The sequence below is a fragment of the Haliotis asinina genome, chromosome 9 (genome assembly GCF_037392515.1).
Source record: "Haliotis asinina isolate JCU_RB_2024 chromosome 9, JCU_Hal_asi_v2, whole genome shotgun sequence".
Lineage (NCBI taxonomy): Eukaryota > Metazoa > Mollusca > Gastropoda > Lepetellida > Haliotidae > Haliotis > Haliotis asinina.
This window is the reverse complement of record NC_090288.1, coordinates 55370257-55391238: the sequence shown is the minus strand read 5'-3', so window position 1 is coordinate 55391238 and position 20982 is coordinate 55370257. Positions and strand designations below refer to the sequence as shown.

General features: G+C 39.0%; 1 protein-coding gene across 2 annotated transcripts in view; it reads right to left on the bottom strand.

The window, feature by feature from the left end:
• LOC137295539 (cysteine-rich DPF motif domain-containing protein 1-like) overlaps positions 1-20982 on the bottom strand; it is a 66936-nt gene that overhangs the window by 4374 nt on the left and 41580 nt on the right. Inside the window, exon 5 of one of the 2 annotated variants that reach the window (XM_067826923.1) lies at positions 19488-19535. The exons of the other annotated variant lie outside the window; for it this stretch is intronic. The gene's annotated coding sequence lies outside the window, so the exon portion shown is untranslated. Of the gene's footprint in view, positions 1-19487; positions 19536-20982 lie in introns of those variants that run through there. 2 annotated transcript variants of the gene reach the window in all.

Genomic DNA, 20982 nt, shown 5'->3' with positions numbered 1-20982 from the left:
GGTGAAGTCTTTCACCAAGTCTGCCCAGACTCAGTCCTTTGTGGAGAAGCTGTCAGAGAAGCGATTGCATCGAGTGTACATGCAGTGTGTGGAACAGAACAGCAATCCAACCAACTCCTTCACCTGGATGAAGTCGGCTGGTCTTAAATGTGAAACTGAGGGCTTCCTTTTTGCTGCTCAGGACCAGTCACTTCCCTCTCGCAATCGTCAAAATGTGATTCTTAATCAAAATGATGAAATGTCATCTTTGCAATGAATTCACAGAGATTGTCCAACACCTTGTCAGAGGATGCCCTTCCTTGGCACACACAGCATATCTTAAAAGACATGATGGCATGGCTCGCTGCTTTAACCATCGTCTCCGCCATGCCTGTGGCTTTGACCCCGAGGTCCACCCATGGTACGACCCTGAACTTGTCCAGGGCGTCCTGGAAAATGATGCTTTTAAGCTTCTCTGGAATAAGCCAATATACAGCCTGAGACGAAGTCCAGCCAGCAAACCTGATCTTGTCCTTTTTGATAAAACTAATGAAATTATTTATATCATAGAATTTTCTGTCCCTTTTGACAGCAATGTGATCGGCAAGATTCAGGAAAAGCATGATAAATATGCGGACCTTGCCTTTGAAATGTCTCGCCTGTATCCCAAGTACACTGTCGTCAGGCTCCCCATTGTTCTCGGTGCCCTTGGTTTGGTACCTCCTGATCTCTTGGCGCAGATCCGGGTTCTCCACCGGGAGCACAGCCCTTCTGACAATGTGGGTAATGCAGAAGGCTGCAATGTTGGGGAGCCTCCATATTCTCTGGAGAGTTCTTGGCGGGTTCGACTAGGCAGTGTTTCCTGGGAAAAGTCCCATTTGCTGTCTGGGCTGCATGTAAAGGGGGCGAGAGCCCTGAGCTGATGATGAGTTTTACCAGCCTGACTGTGCCAGGATCACCCAAACCCTCTCTGCTGCATTTCAATTGTAATCTGCAAAACATATTAATAATAATAATGGTGGATATTTGTAAAGCACCAGTGTCCACCCACTCATGCATGCTCATGGTGCGTTAAAACTATTTACAGTAAAAGGGAAAAAGTCAATTGAAGTTTTAGCTGAATGTTCAATATGATCCAGCACCACTGAAAAACATGTTATTTACCTGCTCAAATATCTCTCCAGCAGTCCAATAATAACATATTTGGAATAGATTGTCTGATACAGTACATACTCGGGCACCTTGGGAGGTTGTTCTGTCCTAAACATTATGACAGATTTATTCAACTAGATAGTGTATGTCTTCCTTGAGTGGCTCCATGTCAGAAGAGAAGTAATGGTGTAATTTACTGGTGTATATAAATCTTCCCATCACCAACACAGACACACATTCAGGCACTGTCCCTGAGATAAATCGGCCAGGTAATCCAACAGAAGGGAACAGTGTAGACTACTTATGTATGTAATAGGGCAAGTAGCATGTATGGAGGAGAAAGTGTGTTCAGTTGAAGAATATGTTGTGAATAGAAATGTGTAAGGTAAAGGTTGTGATGACCAGGTTTGGATGGGTGTTGCTGTGAAACGATTGTGTGCAGATGTTGATAGATGGGTAGAAGGGTGTGGATATGTACAATGGAAGTAGGCAAATAAATGCAGGTGGCCTAATGAGAGGAAGAGCCAACCATAGGGTGTTGGAGGGTGGAGACCATGGTGAGTGTGATGGGGTGGGTGGAGGATAGCATGATGGGGTGGAATGGGTAGAGGAGGACAGCATACTGAGGAAGGGGTATAGAGGATGCACTGACAGGGAACAGATTGTGGGGAAGAGGTGTACATGGTTTCTATATTTACAAATATATACAACACAAAGTTGACACTGCCACAAAGACTTGGGGACAGCTTTGTGTGTTTAGTGGGGCACGGTCCAGATAGAGAGTGTGTATGGTGTGCTGGATCCAGTTTGAAACAGTGGGACAGGGTACAGGAGAGAAGGCTCTTACAGTGGGAAAGTGTAAAGCTGGATGTCATTTTTCTTTTAAAAAAAAAGCTGGGTTCATTTAAAAAAGCCACTAGCCACATGGCAAGTGACTTTACAAAAAATACCTTTTCCTGACTAATTTTCCACCTTTCCTGATTTGTAATCATGAAAGAATAAATCAACATTGCATTTGCTGTTCACGTCTAGTGACTATCTATTGACAAGTGATAAATAGCAAAGGAAGATAACTCTACTTTATTATCATTGTGAAATTTAATAGCTACATTTGAGCAAATATGAAATTAACTCAAAGTTTATTTGCAGATTCAAACCTTAAGAAGAAATTATCTAGTAGCCTACAGACAAGTAAGATACCATTATTTGATTGCCCAAAATGAGAACTGACTTGACCTGGACATGGGGTGATGGGATTTTTTAACCCCCATGTATGGTCAATGGCTGGAGTAGTGAGAGATAGGAGAGGTGGATCAAGATGGGGAAAGTGGCCATAATGGGAAAACAGGTCAAAGAGTGAGTGAGTGAGTGAGTGAGTGAGTGAGTGAGTGAGTGAGTGAGTGAGTGAGTGAGTGAGTGAGTGAGTGAGTGAGTGAGTGATTTGGAACCACTCAGGAGGTCTTTTGCCCAGCATTCACTCCTTTGAGCAATATTCTAGCAACTTCACAGTGGGGGACACCAGAAATGGGCAGCACACATTGTTGATCCAGTAAGTGTACGTGGGGGTTAGACACAGGACATAAACAAGGAGCTGAAGTGATATATGCAGGTCTGAGCGAAGGATCACTTTGATGGGTCAAAGGAGAGACCAGAAACTGCTCACATGGAATGTCTGGCATTTAAATTAAAAGACAGGTATGAGTAGCGTGACCAAACGTAGGCATGTGGATAAAACGTCCTGAACATTCATTGTCCAAAGGACCTGTTAAAAAACACTGCAACTCAACACTTGCTTGCCAACACTCACAACTGAAAACAGATAAATCTACATTGCTATCAGCCATTTTTAAAAACAATTTTATGATGTTTGCTGAACTATTAACCACTTGAAAAGCGTCAAGTCCAAATTCCAAGTGCCACCATACAGTTTGACAAGAAGCTAAGTGTTACAAGGTATTCTGGAAACCTGGAAGATGTAGCAGCTCATCAGCTCAGTTACACAAATCATCCAGTTATCTTGTAGCACCTTTCAAGAGTTCTTAAAGAGTCAGGAGAGGGCGAAGATTGCTCCCAAGGGGGGAAACAAAGTGGAGGACCCTACACCCTTGAGTACTATTTGCTGATTGGCAAAAGACCTCCTGAACAGATTCCAAGGCCCCCAGATCCCCTATACTAATTTATTGTGTTTATATCTTTAGGTATGTGAAACACCACAACAATGCTCCACTGTCTCGGTTAGAAGTAGTTTATGATACAACACTGACAGAATCAAAGAATGGAGATAGGCTGAGCAAACATCAGTTCAACCAATTGGTGCCAAGGATGTCAGTAGGAGGTGTTCCAGGTGATATGAACACTTATACCATGACACTGATTTGATTTATACTACTCATGGAGATTATCCTTCAACCCACTACAAAAAATATGACATAAATATTAGTTTTTAAAAAGAAAACATACTGTAAATGTTGTCACTTGGACATAAGCGCCCTATATTTTCCTATAATTATCACATATTTAATATATTTAGCATATTTGATAAACTAAATCAGTCAAAAATGAAATAAGTGGGTGAGTATTGTTTTATGCTGTCTTTAGCAATATTCCAGCAATATAGAGGCAAGGGGACAACAGAAATGGGATTCACACATTGTACCCATGTGGGGATTCAAACCCAGCTCTTCAACATGAACAGCAAATGCTTTAACCACTAGATTACAAATGAACCTATTTCAGAATTGTCAAACAACACTCAGATGATTCTTTTCATTTAACTTAAAGTACTGGACCCAAAATTTGCGCATGGCATAAAGAAAAAAGGTATGGCACACCTATATAACATAAGTATACACATTCATCGGAACTGCTTTCACCATGTTGCATGAACTGGGGCTTACACACATTCCTTTGATGTTGGAGATAATATTGGACATAAAATTGCAAGTGATTCCATGACATTCGACTTGATAACAAATCAATCATGTTTGTATTCAGACTTACATAAAGCGAAAAGTAATAGGCCACACCCCATGGCTGACTACTGTTTCTTGAGTAGGGGGCTCAACTGGCATTATTACACCCAACAATGTCAGTAATTTTGTATCAATATCAAATGTTCTTGTCTACAATGTCATTGATTTAACACCCAAACTGTGAGATTATTATTGTTGTTTTATTTATTGAAGAGCATATACACACTTGTGCACACCAGTTTACACACATCAGCCTCTACAAGTTGGGAAATAGATGAAAGAGGACAGAATATCCTAATAACCAGTGGACAACTGAGTCTATAAGTCAAACTGTACACCTATGAAGGTCCCGGGGTAGAATAGGCCTTCAGCAACCCATGCTGGTCATTAATGGCGACTATGCTTGTTGTAAGAGGCGACTAACAGGATCGGGTGGTCGGGCTCACCAACTTGGTTGACATGTCATCGGTTCCCAATTGCACAGATCGATGCTCATGTTGCTGGTCACTGGATTGTCTGACCCAGACCCGATTATTTACAGACTGCTGCGATATAGCTGAATTTTGCTGAGTGTGGCGTAAAACTAAACTCACTCTCTCAAACTGTACGTTTCCAGAAGTTTTACAACTACCTTTGCTGATTATGGCTAATGGCTAAACATAATAACATCCAGATTAGAAATACTAGTTGACCTGTGAAGATCTGGGTTAGAATTGGTCTTCACAAACCATGCTTGTCGTAAGAGGCGACCAATGGGATCAGGCTTGCCGACTTGGCTGACATGTTACCGTATCCCAGTTGTGTTGATTGATGCTCGTGTTGTTAATCACTGGATAGTCTGGTCCAGAAGCGATTATTTACAGACTGTCCCCTAACAGCTGGAATATTACTGCATGCGGTGTTGAACAACCACCAAACCAAACAAGTTAGGCTCCACATGATAATGACAAATTGATATCCGAGGTCACGATGACCTTGACAAAAACATGCTGTTTCAACCTATCCATGTTATATGTAAGAGTACAGTTTGATCAGCTGTTATGAAATAATATCATAGATTCCATCTAATTCCCAGAATAAACCATAATCATTGTTACTGATGCATTAAAAATGCTGCACTGCACTGTTCAACTCATTTTTCTAAAATACTTCAAAGAACTAATTCCCTGGCAACTGTGTTTACACAAACGATCAACAGCCTGTTTGTTTTGCTTCACATGGCACAGGGATGAATGTACCGTATGCATAGTAGTGTAACATTTTAAAAATGAGCATTTATGTCTCAATTTGGAAACACTAAGGTGAAAAGGATTCACAGAATTTACCACTTTTCCTGACACATCCTAATAATCTGTATATCCTGTTTGTTGTACATCGTATACAGAAGACCTGGCGATGTTATTTCAAATGGAAATGTCAACTGAATGAGAACATGTTAATTTGCTGGGAATGTATTTAAGTCATTACATTATGTGCATACAGATTGTACAAAAGCCTCAATAAAAACAGAAACTTAATGGCAATAATGTCAAAAAACAAGCTTAACCGTATCACAGAAAAACACTGCCAACAATGTTGTAGACTTGGAAGCCAGTTCAAAATAGAATCTAGTTAAATAACTGTTAGAAAATGTTAATTGAAAGGATGTGTCAATTGACGTTAAGCGTGGTGGTTTGGTTAGGTGCGAAGAGTCAATACCGCCCACACTCGTGTTCCCCTACAAACATGAATTGTGGGAAATTACATATACTGGCAGTACACCAATCCTGCAAATCCACACTCGTCAAGTCTAATGTCATATTGACCTGGGCGGAGCATAGTGGTTGTACACTGGGTCTACTATGTATCATCAGTGATATAATGTCATACTGTTATGGCATTTGCTAGATAAAAGATAAATGATACATAAATATTGAAGCATGTGCTTGTGCAGAATATATGCATTATGGCATTACTGTCTCAAAGATATATCAGGAGAGCTGGTGGTCCAGCAGTTTTGGGAGGAACCTCTGGTGTGGTTGGGTAACTGTGTGGTGAATGAGTGAGTTTTAATCTTATGAAGCTTTTAACAATATTCTAGCAATATTACAGCAGGGGATAACAGGAATCGGCTTCACACATTGTACCCAAGTGGACACAGCTCTTCAGCATGACAGGTGAATGCTTAAACCATGAGGCTACCCCAGTAAGCATATGGGGGTTGGGTGGGGTTCAGGGGTGGACATTGGAGAAAACTGTCTTCATATATGCCTTCTAGGGGCTAGGGGCTGGGGGCAGTTGTGAGTTGAGGTTGGGGACATAGTGGAGAGCCTTGTTGTCATGTGGCCGGTATGATGAGTGAGTGAGCGAGATCAAGCAAGTATGAACCAGGAACAGCTTTGTGTAGGACAGGAGCCTGGAGATATGGGACTAAGGATGTTACTTTACACTGAATGAGTGAGTGAGTGAGTGAGTGAGTGAGTGAGATTGATCAAGCGAATTTGCCTGTCCATCACCTACTGAGCAAACTTTTACACACAACATTGTCTACTAGTAACAAGGCATAATTTTAATGCAGCTATGACTTGAATACACTGTAAATTACTCATTTCTGTGTCATATAGCAACATATTGATGTAACTGCATGTCAGCATTACATAGATAGATAGATAGATAGATAGATAGACAGAGAGATAGATAGATAGACAGACAGACAGACAGACAGACAGACAGACAGACAGACAGACAGATAGATAGATAGATAGCGCACATATCCACCCACTAGTGCATGCTCAAGGCGCTGGTACTTTTCCCTCGATCACTGGATGTCGATCTCAACAGCACATCGCATTTCAATCTCAACTCCCTGGGGAGTATACAACTCTTGCTGCCACTTGGCGCATCGAGTTTATTGTGGCTCTCTCGTTCTAACGAGTTACCCAATTGGCAGCTGGGTGGACTACGACACATAGTCACAGCACTTTGTCCAAGTCTACTGCACGTTGCTGTACCCGCAACTAGGTGTATGCACCTGTTCATGTGGCCACCATCTGGTCATATACCAACGGATTCGTCGGTTCTTCTAAGTGCACAGGGTTGTGTACTGTACACTAGGGCTTGTGACAACACTGAAAGAGTCCTATCAGAGTGACTATCTGGAGACTAAGGGCTTAATTGATTAATCTTTGAAAAAGCAATTTTTAGCATTTCTATGTTAAATGTTACTCTCTATTTCAATGGAAAGCATGTTTGTATTGAAATGCAGTGCTATTAAATTGTTTGATCCACAGGGAGTTCTGATTGATAATACAATGCACCATTGAGATTAATGTACAATGATTAAGGGAAAAAATACCAGCACTTTCATCAGAGAGAGAGAAAGAGAGAAAGAGAGAGAGAGAAAGAGAGATAGAGAGAGAGAGATAAGCTGTGTAAATTATGCAATAGAAAAGTTGAAATATGCAAGAAAAATAAATACCAGCATATGAAAAAACACTAAATATTTATGGTTACGCTTTGTCAAACTAAACCAATTTACCCAATACATCAAAATCATGTTGCGTATCATATCAATTCAAGCCCATCGAATGTAAAATTTTTCCATCAAAAATGACAATTCAACCTATAAAGTTGAAATAAAACGCGATGAAAGAAAAGCCCCCCACGAATTAAGATTTCAAATGATTCACTAATTTTCCCCCCAGTGCTGGGGGAAAAAGTGGTTTCAACAGCTATGCTGCGCTGCGCTCATAACGCATGCGCAGTGAATAGGTTCGTGGAGCTTGAAATGGAGTGTGAAGTCATGAGCAGTAGTCTAATCTTGGTTGTGTACACAAACAAGTAAATATACTTGTTACATAAAAAAAAAACAAAACATGTTGATTGTGTTTATTGACATGTACATGTCAGCCTGCCTGTCTGCTAATGACAATATGCAATGCACAACTTCAATTACTGACCACATGTAATTTGAAATTAACACCTATCAGACTTACATGCCATAAAAAAAAGAGCTGGCTAAGCGTATTGGCAAATGAACCAGTGGCCAATGAAAAGACTCTGTCACACTTGAGTGCACACCCACCAGCTCTGCAATGCATTATATATATCATGAATAAGTGATCTCTGTGTCTTAATTATGTCAGATTTTTTGGTTGCATGTGACCTTTAAAGTAAAATATGTACTTTTTATGCTTGCAACAGAAAAACACTTCATTAGAGGACTACTAGATGTATTAATAGGCATGTGTTGTATTTCAATCCATTGCAGGTGATATTTTAAATGAACTTGTAACATTAGGAATTCAGGGTTTGAAAGCAAAACAACACAAAGGGAATTTTTTGAAAAACAAAAAAACAAATGTGTTAGTGTGATAACATGGCTGGTATGTCACCTGACTAGGTCTTCCAGACTTTATTATTGTTATTATCTGAATATTATTATTATTTGCATGATTTTTGTACCAGCTCTCCTGACCTAACCACTGGCACAAATTCAATGAAACTTTCAGGGATGATAGTCTGTATGCTGAAAGGAATACAATGAACAAAAAATCCCAACCTCCGCCTTCTGGTAAGGGCAGACAACTCAAAATGTGAAGATCTTGCACCCTTAATATCTCCAAAACTATAAGAGCTAAATGGACCTAATTTTTACTCAATGTAGACAACCCCATTCCCCATCGTTTCAATGCATAGCGGAAGTTGGCCACCATGATATATTTTCCACTATTTTTAAAAAACTGAAATTTTCATCGATTTTTGCGTTTTGACAGTACCTGTCTTAAAGGTTAGAAAGCCCATACCCTGGAATGCTTAATTTGCAAGTCAACATCTTGAATAGTTTCAGAGTTATCGCCCTCAAAAGTTGGTCAATTTTTCGAAGACACGTTTTCATAGTGTTCATAAAAAATGTCATAACTCAGCGAAAACAAGTGAAGATAACCACAGTGGGTGTATGGGGGAAGTCTGAGGACCGTCAGTATTGCCTTTGAGGCAATCCTAATATACCAAACGGATCTAGACTGAGGCACATATTATTTCTCAAAGTGGATAACACTGTATTAGCTTTGGGGAGGATTTTTATCTTACTTTATAAAGGAATAAACAATAAACATGGTGGGTACTTAAAAGTACTTATAGATACCCACTTGAAAATAGAAATACCCACTATGGGTATCATACTGATATGGCCAAGGCTTATCTGCACCTACCTACCTACCTACCTACCTACCTACCTACCTACCTACCTACCTACCTACCTACCTACCTACCTACCTACCTTCCTACCTACCTACCTACCTACCTACCTACCTACCTACCTTCCTACCTACCTACCTACCTACCTACCTACCTACCTACCTACCTACCTACACACCCATGATCAATCCTGAAAATTGCTGTTTGCTTGCTTTGTTATTGTGCAATGCCAAACTAAGCAATATTTCAATAATGCCAACTTACAAACACTCAGCTGAAACACTGCAGTTTTAAAGCACTACAGAAACATTGCTCAGCACTTCTGAAAAACTGCTAAAATGTAGTGGTATGAAACAATGAAAACATTACAGTTACTGTGGTTAATTTCTTTGATGGAAGGAAAATAATAATGTGTTGAGATCCATTGTTTGTGCATGTAAACTGGGTAGTCGCTTCAACAACCACTGTGCATGTATGTAAACAGTGAAGGCTGTCTTTGTGCAAACAGTGTCTCACTCTCATACTCTGAGGGTTAGTTTGAATCCTGCATGGGACTCAACAGCATCAGCACCAAAATCTGTACTTTAATGAGAAACCTATGCTACCTTTGGTGGCAGTGGGGTAGCCTTGTGTTTCAAGTATTCGCATGTCACCCTGAAGCCCTGGGTTTCATTCCCTACCTGGGTTACAATGTGTGAAGCACATTTCTGGTGTCCCTTCTTGCGATATTGCTGGAATATTGCTAAAAGCGATGTAAAACTAAAACTCCCTCACTCACTATGCTACTTTTGACCACTTACTAAAAGGCATTTTTTATTCATATGGAAAAGACACCAAGTAAGTTGCAGATGTGAAAAACATGTACATGTAGTTTTACAAGTATGTCTGAATGTGTAGCTTTGATGTTGTGTTACCAAAGACATATATCCTGATGTTCTGAAATCTGGTCACAGATGTGTCCAAACAGAATTTCTGCCCATGTGTTACTATCAGGCAAAACTTCGTCTGTGGTCCTGGGTGGGTAATATAGTCATTTGCTCAAAAGTACTGTGACTTTGTATAAGGTTGTGATAGAGTGGGTGGAGCACAGTGTCTTGGATTGTCAACACATAACAAGGACAGCTATGTGTTACACATTACATAACAGTGTCATTATAACATGGTTATTTCCTAGGCCCAAGCTGGTAACCACAAACATTTCCCTTGTATCTGGTGTCTCAATAAAGTTATGGAATAATGAACAGTCTGAATAAAGAATCTACAAATATCATTCAGAACAGCCTGTGGCCCAGTGACTTATAATCCACTCACCATTCCAAACAATTATGATGGAAATACGAAGGTGCGAAGTTATTATGAAGAACTTCAAAAGCCTGAAATACACGCTGTATTTCAATTAGAATAATGATGATATACAACATGTAGACATGTATTACTGTTACACACAACCTTGCCTTTCAATGGATCTGAGTTATCTACTGTTAACACTCACTTGAAAGGTGTTGGGTTTACAATGGTCAACTATGTATAACGTCAGTGATACAGCTAATAGCAACATTGTTGTAAAATAAAAGCAGTTATATGCCTATCATATATCATAACAATCCATTGATTCAATGTGGTCCTCCAATGATGTGCATGGCTTCTCGTTGAGTTGTTCCTTAACCCCTAGTAAACTGAGTGGGAGTGTCTCAGTCATTGCCACACTTTTATATTACCCCAGCATACTTTGTTGGTGACCTTTAGTTGAAACTCAATGGTCCAGTCTTCTGAACAGCATGAGACCAGTGTGCACACCACAGACACCCGGTGCAAGTGAAATATCAAGGGCTGTTGAAATGTTGTTTAGCAATAAACAAGCTGTTTCATAGACATTAACATAATTTGTGTATACAGCTTTTAGGCTTTGTAAGTCTTTGCTTTCAGCAATATTAGGACAGGAGACATCAGAACTGGGCTTTACACAGTGTAATATTTTATCAAAGTGATTGGAGGGTTTTGGTGTGACAAGTGAAATGAATTTATGAAAGAACTACATATAGCCAAAGCATGGAGTCAACAAATATTATGAGATGATCCAATACAAAAAGGAAGCTGTAAGAGTAATGCTTGCTACAGGGAATATCATCTTATACCACTTTTAGCAATATTCCATCAATATCACAGCAGGGTACACCAAAATCAGTTTCACACGTGAAGTGACTGAACCTGGGTCTTCAGCGTTACGAGGAAACACTTAAACCACTAGGCTATCCCAAGGCTCTCAGTTTGGTATAACTCAACTTTCATCACATCCTCAATAACCTCCAGGGTATATGTCATCATTTATTTAAAATTTATTACATCCCAGTGCTGGCTTCCATATCCTCACAGTAGCCAGTCAGTTAAGCCACCAATACAACAAGGCTTGCCTGTGTCAACAAATATAGCACTCGCAGCCACGAAGGTTTGTTCGCAGTGCAACTCAGATTTGGGAGGAAATCATACAGACAAATTAACAGGTCTGAAACTTTAAAAAAATATATGAAAGAACTCCTTCTACCTCTTTCAAAGTACCTGTATCATTTGTGTTGCTAAGTTTATAATTGGTTAGATAATTTAAGAAGTGAAGTTGTGATTGGTACTCTCAGCTGAAGCATCTGGCCGTCATCCACAATTCCCCTCATGGGTACTGTGTGAGGGGCCCATTTCTGGTATCCTCTGTGATGACAGTCCTGAAATATAGCCGAAAGTGGTGTAAAACCACACTCTCTCACTCATTCACTCTTTCATGCTTGGACACTGTTCCAAAGTAAGCATGAAAAAACAAAGGGTGTCAAAGGTAAATACATGAAACTTGTAGGGCCCTAGATTCAAACAGCTTAGGAGAAATCCTCAAGTACTTAGGAAAGTCCCACCTTGCCCCAAACTCCGGACAATGGATATACTATTCTGAATGCTTCCATGGACAATGAGCTGAGGACAACCAGGGTTTAATGTCACAGTCAAGACTAGCGGAATTCAGTGGTGGTAACAAGTACCATTTCTCAAAGTCTTTTAGTATCATGGAGATGAACCACCGACCTTCCTTCTTTCCGGGCAGAACAGGAAATAGTTCAGTAAACATATTCTTACTGACAGAAAGATCCCCATCAATGGGGTAACCGAATTCCTCATCAACCCCCCTGACTGTAAAGCTTATGTATGCTTCATTCATAACTCCTGCACAAAACCTACAAAGATACTATTATCCATAAGCACATCAATACAGGTAGTATGAAAATACACTTGACAACAGGTAGCAGACTTGAACAACATTAACAGCTGAGTTTTTTAAGAAAGAACACTTGATTACCTATGTCTCAATATACTAAACAGGGACAAGAGAGGATACTGACAATATCCACAGGAGTATAAGAGACAACTCATACGGTACAGAATTCATACTGGCTCACAGACTTGGTCATATTTAGACATTAGCTTGAAGTATCACATCTGTGGTATCTAGAATGATCATAAAATGGCCTTTCTAATTTGATTATTAATTTTGGCTAATGAATTTCCATTATAAATCATACTGCTGTGTGATATCATAGGAAATTTGCATACTTATTATTTACACAAAGTCTGTTTACTAAACAGTAATGATCAAATTTGTGAACAAAGCTTGAAAAGTCTACCTTCCCTGATTTGTTGACTATAAATAGAAGGGTTCTTAAATACAAACGAATAAATTCATTCTGGGCAACATTTGACTTTTGAAATATTTCCCAAAATACCAATTCCTATTTAGGATCTTCTTGAAAGCCATGAACATGGGTTTGAATCCCACATTTAACAGTGTTTGTTTAAAGAATGTTACTTTGAAACTTTAGTTCTTTCAACTTTTTAAGGACACAGAATGATCAATGATAAAATATCTGAGTACTTGAGACTGAATTCAAAGACAGTTTGTGCTATATACCAGACATCTAACTCCCACTAACTGTTAGCATAAAAGGCAACAGCTCATTGACAGATAAATACAGAAACAAAAAGAGCATAGTCTGCATATTTTCTTATCAATTAAGAAAGCAGAACAAAGTTTACACACTGTGTCCTTGAGGCAACAAAAATTGAGTCGATACAGACATTGATCTCCTTTCTCAAAGTCTGGGTAGCTCTTAGGGTAGCATACAACTTCAATATGAAATAGATTAGAAACCAAAAATAGCTCATCTTTACATTTATAGAGTAGAGACTGTCAATAAATCCATATGTTGTTTGCCTTAGTTAACTAAAGTTAGTACAAGACTATCTACGGGGTAGGCTGCACATGTTAATAAATGACGTTTGGAGTATTTTTGTGGGACTGCCAGTTATTGTTGATCGATGGACATGTCTGTTGCTATGGTCTACACAGACTAATAGCAACTGATCAAATAAACATTAATCTCAAATTTCATCAGATTCTATCAGTCTTTTTTTCCCTTTTATTTGTTGCAAAGTACATAAAAGTTTGCTTGTACTTCATGTCAGAATAGGTTTAGGCTGTGAAAAATTGCTTATTTTTTCTTTTTCCATTTGTAGGTGGCAAAATACACAATACTTCACTTGATACATGCAATGAAGAATCACTAGTTATACTGCTCTGAAAAGTTGATGCAGGGTTTTACCCTGACTTACACAATGGTGGAGTAGACTGGTTATAGCATTCCCTGATCAACCCTTGGACCAGGTTTGATTCACACAAGGGTACAATGAGTGAAGCCCCATGAAACTGCAAAAAAGCAACATAAAACAATACTCAGTCACACTGCCCTACATAACTAAAAGTCCTGAGGACCCTCAAATATTAATTTCAAAGATGCTTGAGGATCCCACTGAGGAATGAGCAGGTGAAGTGTACAGTTATGTTAATATTCCCTAATTACTGGACCTCAACATTTCTCCTTGAGAATTATGGACAATGAAAATATTCGTGCCCCTGAGGCTCTAGGTTACATTCTCTGTGTGCATTTCATACATTTGCACACACACTAGGCACATTTGTGTAAAATAATGGTATAAGTGTCCCCTTGTGAATCTTTCAGAAGCAGACCCGTGAAGGTCCTGGGGTATAATAGGCCTTCAGCAACCCATGCTTGCCATAAAAGGCGACTATGTTTGTCGTAAGAGGCGACAGGTTTGCTGACTTGGTTGACACTTGTCATCGGTTCCCAATTGCGCAGATCGATGCTCATGTTGTTGATCACTGGATTGTCTGGTCCAGACTCGATTATTTACAGACCGCTGCCATATAGCTGGAATACTGCTGAGTGCGGTGTAAAACTAAACTCACTCACTCACTCTTTCAGGAGCATCACCTGCAATATTATTATGGCATAACATTTTTTTTCAGCGAAAAAAAAAAAAATAAGACATGCTGAAATTTAGAATAATGTTAATGACTTTCACAAAATATTCTCTCTGCTACAGCTGATAAATGATAACAAAATCCCATAGATTATGTCATTGCTTTTTGACAGCAGTGGTGATTAATGTATATGGAATCTCTTCTCAAACAAAAAATTAAAAAATCAATCAGTTAACTTAGGGTATCCAGCTATCCTAAAATCTTTCATTCACAAATAGCACTACTTATCTTAAAATTGAAATTTTTTACCACCAACATTGAATTTTAGGTCACATTCTTGGTGGAGCAAATAAACACGTATTAGGCCTTAAATGTAAGAAAATATGTATGATAAACTTGAAACTGTGACAATTACAAATATTTCTGCCCCTGTAATGAGGACTATTTAAAAATCACAACATCAGTTTCTCATACTTTAAAAATCATTTGAAAAACAACTGTCTATGAATGCAGAGAATGCAAAGAGCACCAAACAGCTTAGCAGGGGACCATATCTACATCATGATAATTAATATGTCCAATTAATCAGCTGATAAATATGAGAGTGTGCAGTTAATATGAGACAAATAAGATAGTCACAACAAAGTTAAGTTGGCACGCTTGGTGTCAGTTTTTACAAGCAGAGTAAATTAAATTGTGGAGTGTCTGATCAATGTGATTAAGTCAGTGGTGTCTGAAATGTAAGATGATTTCATTGCATGGCAGATAACGTCAAACTCTTGTCAGAGTCGTGTGCCAACCTTCCTGAATTTCACACCAGGGGGCAGCACAGGAATACTCAAGTGACAAATTGGGGTTAAATGCTGAAACAAGGCAGACAAACATGAAGATCTGTTGTCACTGACACGCGAAGACCTTATGAGCCTCTATGTCCAGTTTACAACATGGAAGGTCAACCAAAAAAGCATTTAATACAGAAGAATGTCTGGTCTATTGTTTGCATCAGTTGTAACTATGTACGACATGAATTTCCCATCAGAGATCACTACTCCCCTGTGAAGTGTTCAATCTATGAGGAGTTTATCTCATCTTTTCTACGACAATGGGCAGGACTTCCCCAATTTGTCATCATACAGAGTGGTAGGCACACACGTTTAAAGGGATCATCAATTGGCAGATAAGGCAGACCCTGAATTCTTTTATGACACTGACTGGTCCCCTGGATGGTTGGGCCTATTGTGTAGAAGGGGCTTCTTTTTCAACAGTTTCTTGAGCCACCATTGAGTGAGGCACATACAAACATGTGATAATTCAGTCAATGATTGAGGCACACGATCGTGTCACGCTACAACTCGAGATGGAAGCAGTAGGAGGCGTCTTGCAATCATATGAATTAACTTCAAGCACACAAATACCATTCATCATAAATAACACATACAATCCTCAAATTATGAGATTGAATCATATCCTACGTTGAGATGGCACATAAAGAGGGAGGACATATATTGAAAATGGAATTTACAAATAGTTTAGACTTTTATCAAGTATATCTCTGTGACACAGCTCATCAATATTAATGGATTCAAATATAATGGTTTCTGAATTGTTTGAAAACAAAAAAGCAGTAAAAAGTTAAAATGTTGAGTGAAGTCATCCTTAAAACATATACCTGTTCTCTTTGACTTCAATGACAGCGTTCTGAAAGGTTATAAACAACATAAATATACATTAATGATTTATCAAAAAATTACTTTCCATGCTTGATGACAACAATGTCGTTTGTCTGGATTTGAAAAAGGCAATCACAATTTAAAATCACATTAAACTCCTTTCGAAGTTCTGATATTAAAATTTTATGTTTTCTATTGAAATAAGACCCTCTGTAGACGCAATAGTAATGAAAAATCAGCATGTGAGAGACGACATTTAACCTATTGTACATTTAAGTAAGAGAGTTATTAATTTTAATCTTCATGTAGTATATCTACAAAATGGCCAACTATTTATTGACATACAAACATGAAAACATATTTGGGAAATTAGGTGTGACCAAAGTTTGCAACGTTGGTACATGTTGGTGATGGTACGAAGTGAAATAAAGATGAAATCAAGCTTATATAGTTCCTACTTCTGAAAGTGATATATCTCTGGACTGTACAATTACAATACACACATACTTTTAAAATGATTTTTATGTTTTATGAAACATTCTCAATGTCAGATCATGCTTCTGAAGTGGAGATGGGAAAGCGTGAAATGATGCTCTCCATACAACTGCTTCACTGAGTCCAAACAAATCTTAAAAGCCTTTGCTTTAAGGTGTCTTGCGGAGGGGAGTCCAAATGCGAAAAGCATTGATAAAAAATCTCCAGTCTAATTCTAGGGACTATTACCGTTTGTAATTTCTGATTTCAATTACTGATAACTCACCCAGGCCCCATCATATTAAGACCATCATATGCCTTATTTGAAGAAATGAGATGAAAAACTTATATAAAGATGAATTTGATTGCCATGAAAAAATGGTAATGTCTGATTCATATGACACCGATTACCACTGCTACTCTACACAGAAGTAACAGCTAAGGCGTTCAGGAATTTTAATCCGTGTCGTTTCAAAGGAATACTTATTGCAAACAGTCGATGAATGTGAATAAGCCCGGGTATATCTTCGGCTCTATGTCTTATCCTACCACAGATCCTCTTGATTCAGAACGTTGCTTTCATCAAAAACAACTCTTACATAGCAGCTATAAAGGTTCTGTCATGAGATGACTGATCCTGATTTGAAATCAAATTAACAATCCATAAATAAGTGCAATTGTTTGTTTTACGAGTCACCGGTAAGTCTCCCTGCTAATTTGTCAGCTCTGCATTATATAATGCTACAAGAGTACAGGTGAGACTATAAATGCCACAAGATATCACCTGAAATACCTTTCTGTCATAAATAGGTGGCTATGTGTTCTACACATTTCATTCAGTTCTACCCCATAACATTTACTGAAACTGAACATTATGCCTATTCACTCCTCTTTTTCTGCTGTAAAGAAACCAATCACAACTTTAAATTACACTGGTAGTTTGTTCTCTTTTAAAATATGATACTATAAACTCTGAAAAAAAAGTTTACACAGGTATGACAAAACTTCACCAATTATGATTTTCTTCCAACTGGTTTGAATTACAATTTTCACTTTCTGCAAAACTCCTACACAGCATCCTTCCAAGAAGTTAGTTTTTCAAATCTGGGAAAGAAATAATAAGTCTGATCACAAATCACATTTGTTTTATTCTCACATACACTGAAGGTGAATCTGAGATTCAAACACAGAACCAGCTGATCCTAAAGGTCATGACCAGTGGGCATACCTCATGGTCTCTGTGAATCTAGTAAAGTTGGTCTTGTCAAACTTGTGACATGACAGTCTTCTTACCCCTTGCATGCCTGGTGCATGAGAACTTAGTTTAAACACCAGACTATATAGGATCATAAAATATAAAACGTGGAATTTCAAAAGAGATAGCAGAATTATATGAGTGTTGATATAGGGCAGTTCACACATGTGCAAATAAATGTTCATGCACTGTTAAGGTCTCCATTTCATATCATTCTATGTATAATACTAAAGGTAAATCAAATGTAAATCTCCTCAGGTAGAGCAGTCACTTTGGTCTGGACTTTGCTATCTCTAATTAGTTTCCAGTATTTCAAGTACTTTGATTTCTGTGATTTGATTGTACACAAAAACAGACAAGAAGCTATAAATCTCAAGCCCTCATAAGCTACCTAATGTTGCCTAATAATCTTCACAAGAATGGTTTATATAACATAGTTGCACACATCCTAGAGTGGTTGTCTTAAATGTGATAACATGCCTGCCTTATTAGAAATCCCCTGTCTATCTCACATGTCATGAAAGCTATGTAAGGGACCATGGACTACCGTATTTCTTCAAATAAATGGTTGGACTCAAGACTGTGGAAAATCTAGGCCCAGTAGCCATCATGCAATGGGAAAGATAATTTTACCTCCATTTTAGATATGACATAACTGACCCTTGGTCATGCTGGTTGGTCTAAAAACATTCTGGCTGACCTGAAAACATGCAGGTGGGCCTAAAACATGCAGGTGGGTCTAAAACATGCTGGTTGGCCTTAAAACATGTGTCTAAGCTTGGATCAGAAAGTCAGTGGTTCAAATGCCAGCACTGGACTCTGAACTTTCAGCTAACTTAGCACTTCCTTGGATATTCAATAGTTTATCACAAACACACTTCCACTCTCACTAAACCACTGTGATCCCTTTATCAGTCTTCATTTCACTGGTTATTCTGAATGTGCATTTTACCAAGTGAAACTGAACCATGTTACAAGTTGGTTATTAAATCAGAGGGGGGCAACTAGGAGATTGGTTGAAGGGTTTGCTCGTTTTCCCTCATGGGTACAAGGTGTGAAACGGAGTTCTAGAGTCTCCTGTCGGGATATTGATGGAATATTACTAAAAGTGACATAATGCCACTCACTCACTCACTCACTCACTCACTCATAGAAACCACACATGAGCCCTAACATCGTCTCTTTGGCATATATTCCGTTTCCCAAATCCACATGTTCTTGTTACCTTTCCAAACATGGTCAACTGTTAAACAGCGACCACTTCATCTCCACAACCACTCAAAAATGCTTACCTGAAAAAACCTTGGAAAAAAGTACAAAGCGAACAAGCCATGTTGGCACATTAGGCAGGGGCTAGCCATGGGGGTGATAAGGCATGCAGGGGGATTTTAATAATGATTACATTGGATTACTGTTGAGCTGTGTGATCTTGAATCAACAAGTCACAGGCTATAATTACCACACAGATTAAGACAACCATACCTGTCTTTTATATACTACACCAAGCACGTCGTCCCTGCTTTGATACGACAGTGAACAGGCTGAAACATAGCACAAGTAAAGTATCTGTATCTAGAGCTTAGGAACAAGACAAGGGGTTGTGTAACTAGGAGCCTTATAAAGTTAACGCCAAACCTTACACTCAAGTTGCATGACAAACACTGATGATTTAAAATGGCTGAAGAGAAAAACCACGAGATATTGCTCTCTGGAAAAAATATTGAAGAATGTGCTGTAATATGGGAGACTTGGGAGCTGGAAGTAGGTACTGTGGTTCACCTGAACACATGGTCACAAGTTTAAAATGGCAACAAGGACCAAAACGTAATAAAAGCTGCTGTCCAATCCTATCACAGAATTGCTGTAATCCTATGATAGGATCCTATCATAGAGCTGCTGTCATCCTATCATATGGCTGCTGTCATCCTATCATAGGATCCTTTCACAGGGTTGCTATCATCCTATCATAGGATCCTATCATAGGGTTGCTGTCACCCTATCATAGGATCCTTTCACAAGGTTGCTGTCATCCTATCATAGGGTTGCTGTCATCCTATCATAGGATCCTATCATAGCATTGCTGTCATCCTATTGCAGGTTCCTATCACAGGGTTGCTGTCATTGTATCATAGAATCCTATCACAGGATTTCTGTCATCCTATCATGCATCCTCGATATCTCCAGAGTATACGTTCCGATAAGTCTCCACTATACCCTGGACGCATCCACAGCTCTGCCAGATAAATTTATTACCTCCCTTGACTGTCTTTTGATCCAATCAGGTGTCTATGCTGGGAAGTTGAGCGAACCAATCACAACTCACTTTTGTTTTTTTAATTATCTAACCGATTATACTTGGCAAGAGGTAGAAGGAGTTTGTGCATGTGTTGTTTTAAAGTTTCGCACCTGTCAATTTGCTTGTATTATTTCCCTAAAATCTGAGTCGCACTGCCAGCAAACCTTCGCAGTTGCGACCGCTACCTTTGCTGACACTGGCAAGCTCGGTTATAACGGCGGCCTAGCTGACTGGCTACTGTGAGAAGGCGGAGCCAGCAAAGGGAGGTAATAAATTTATTGGGCAGAGCTGTAGATGCGTCCAGGGTATAGTGGAGACTTATCGGAACGTATACCCTGGAGATATCGAGGATGCCTATCATGAGAATCAGGCCAAAGTTCAGTGTCTCATTTTCTGAGAAGACGTTTACAGAGAAATTATGGTGAGAACAAACTTAAACCTTATATTATAGCTAAAATGGATAGAATTATCATGAAAACGACCGCTCGTTATCAGAAATGAGCAGTCCACTGTAACTTGATAACGCCCGCAAAATGCTTGACGACGGGCCATTATCAAGCCCGTTGTTAGGTGACGTCATAAGTAGCTCAGCTGTTGAAGTTCAATCACCTACGGCTCGAATAAACTTGGGTTCATTATTGACCATATATCTGGCTCACATTCGTCACATGTGCCTGTGCCATTATGCACTT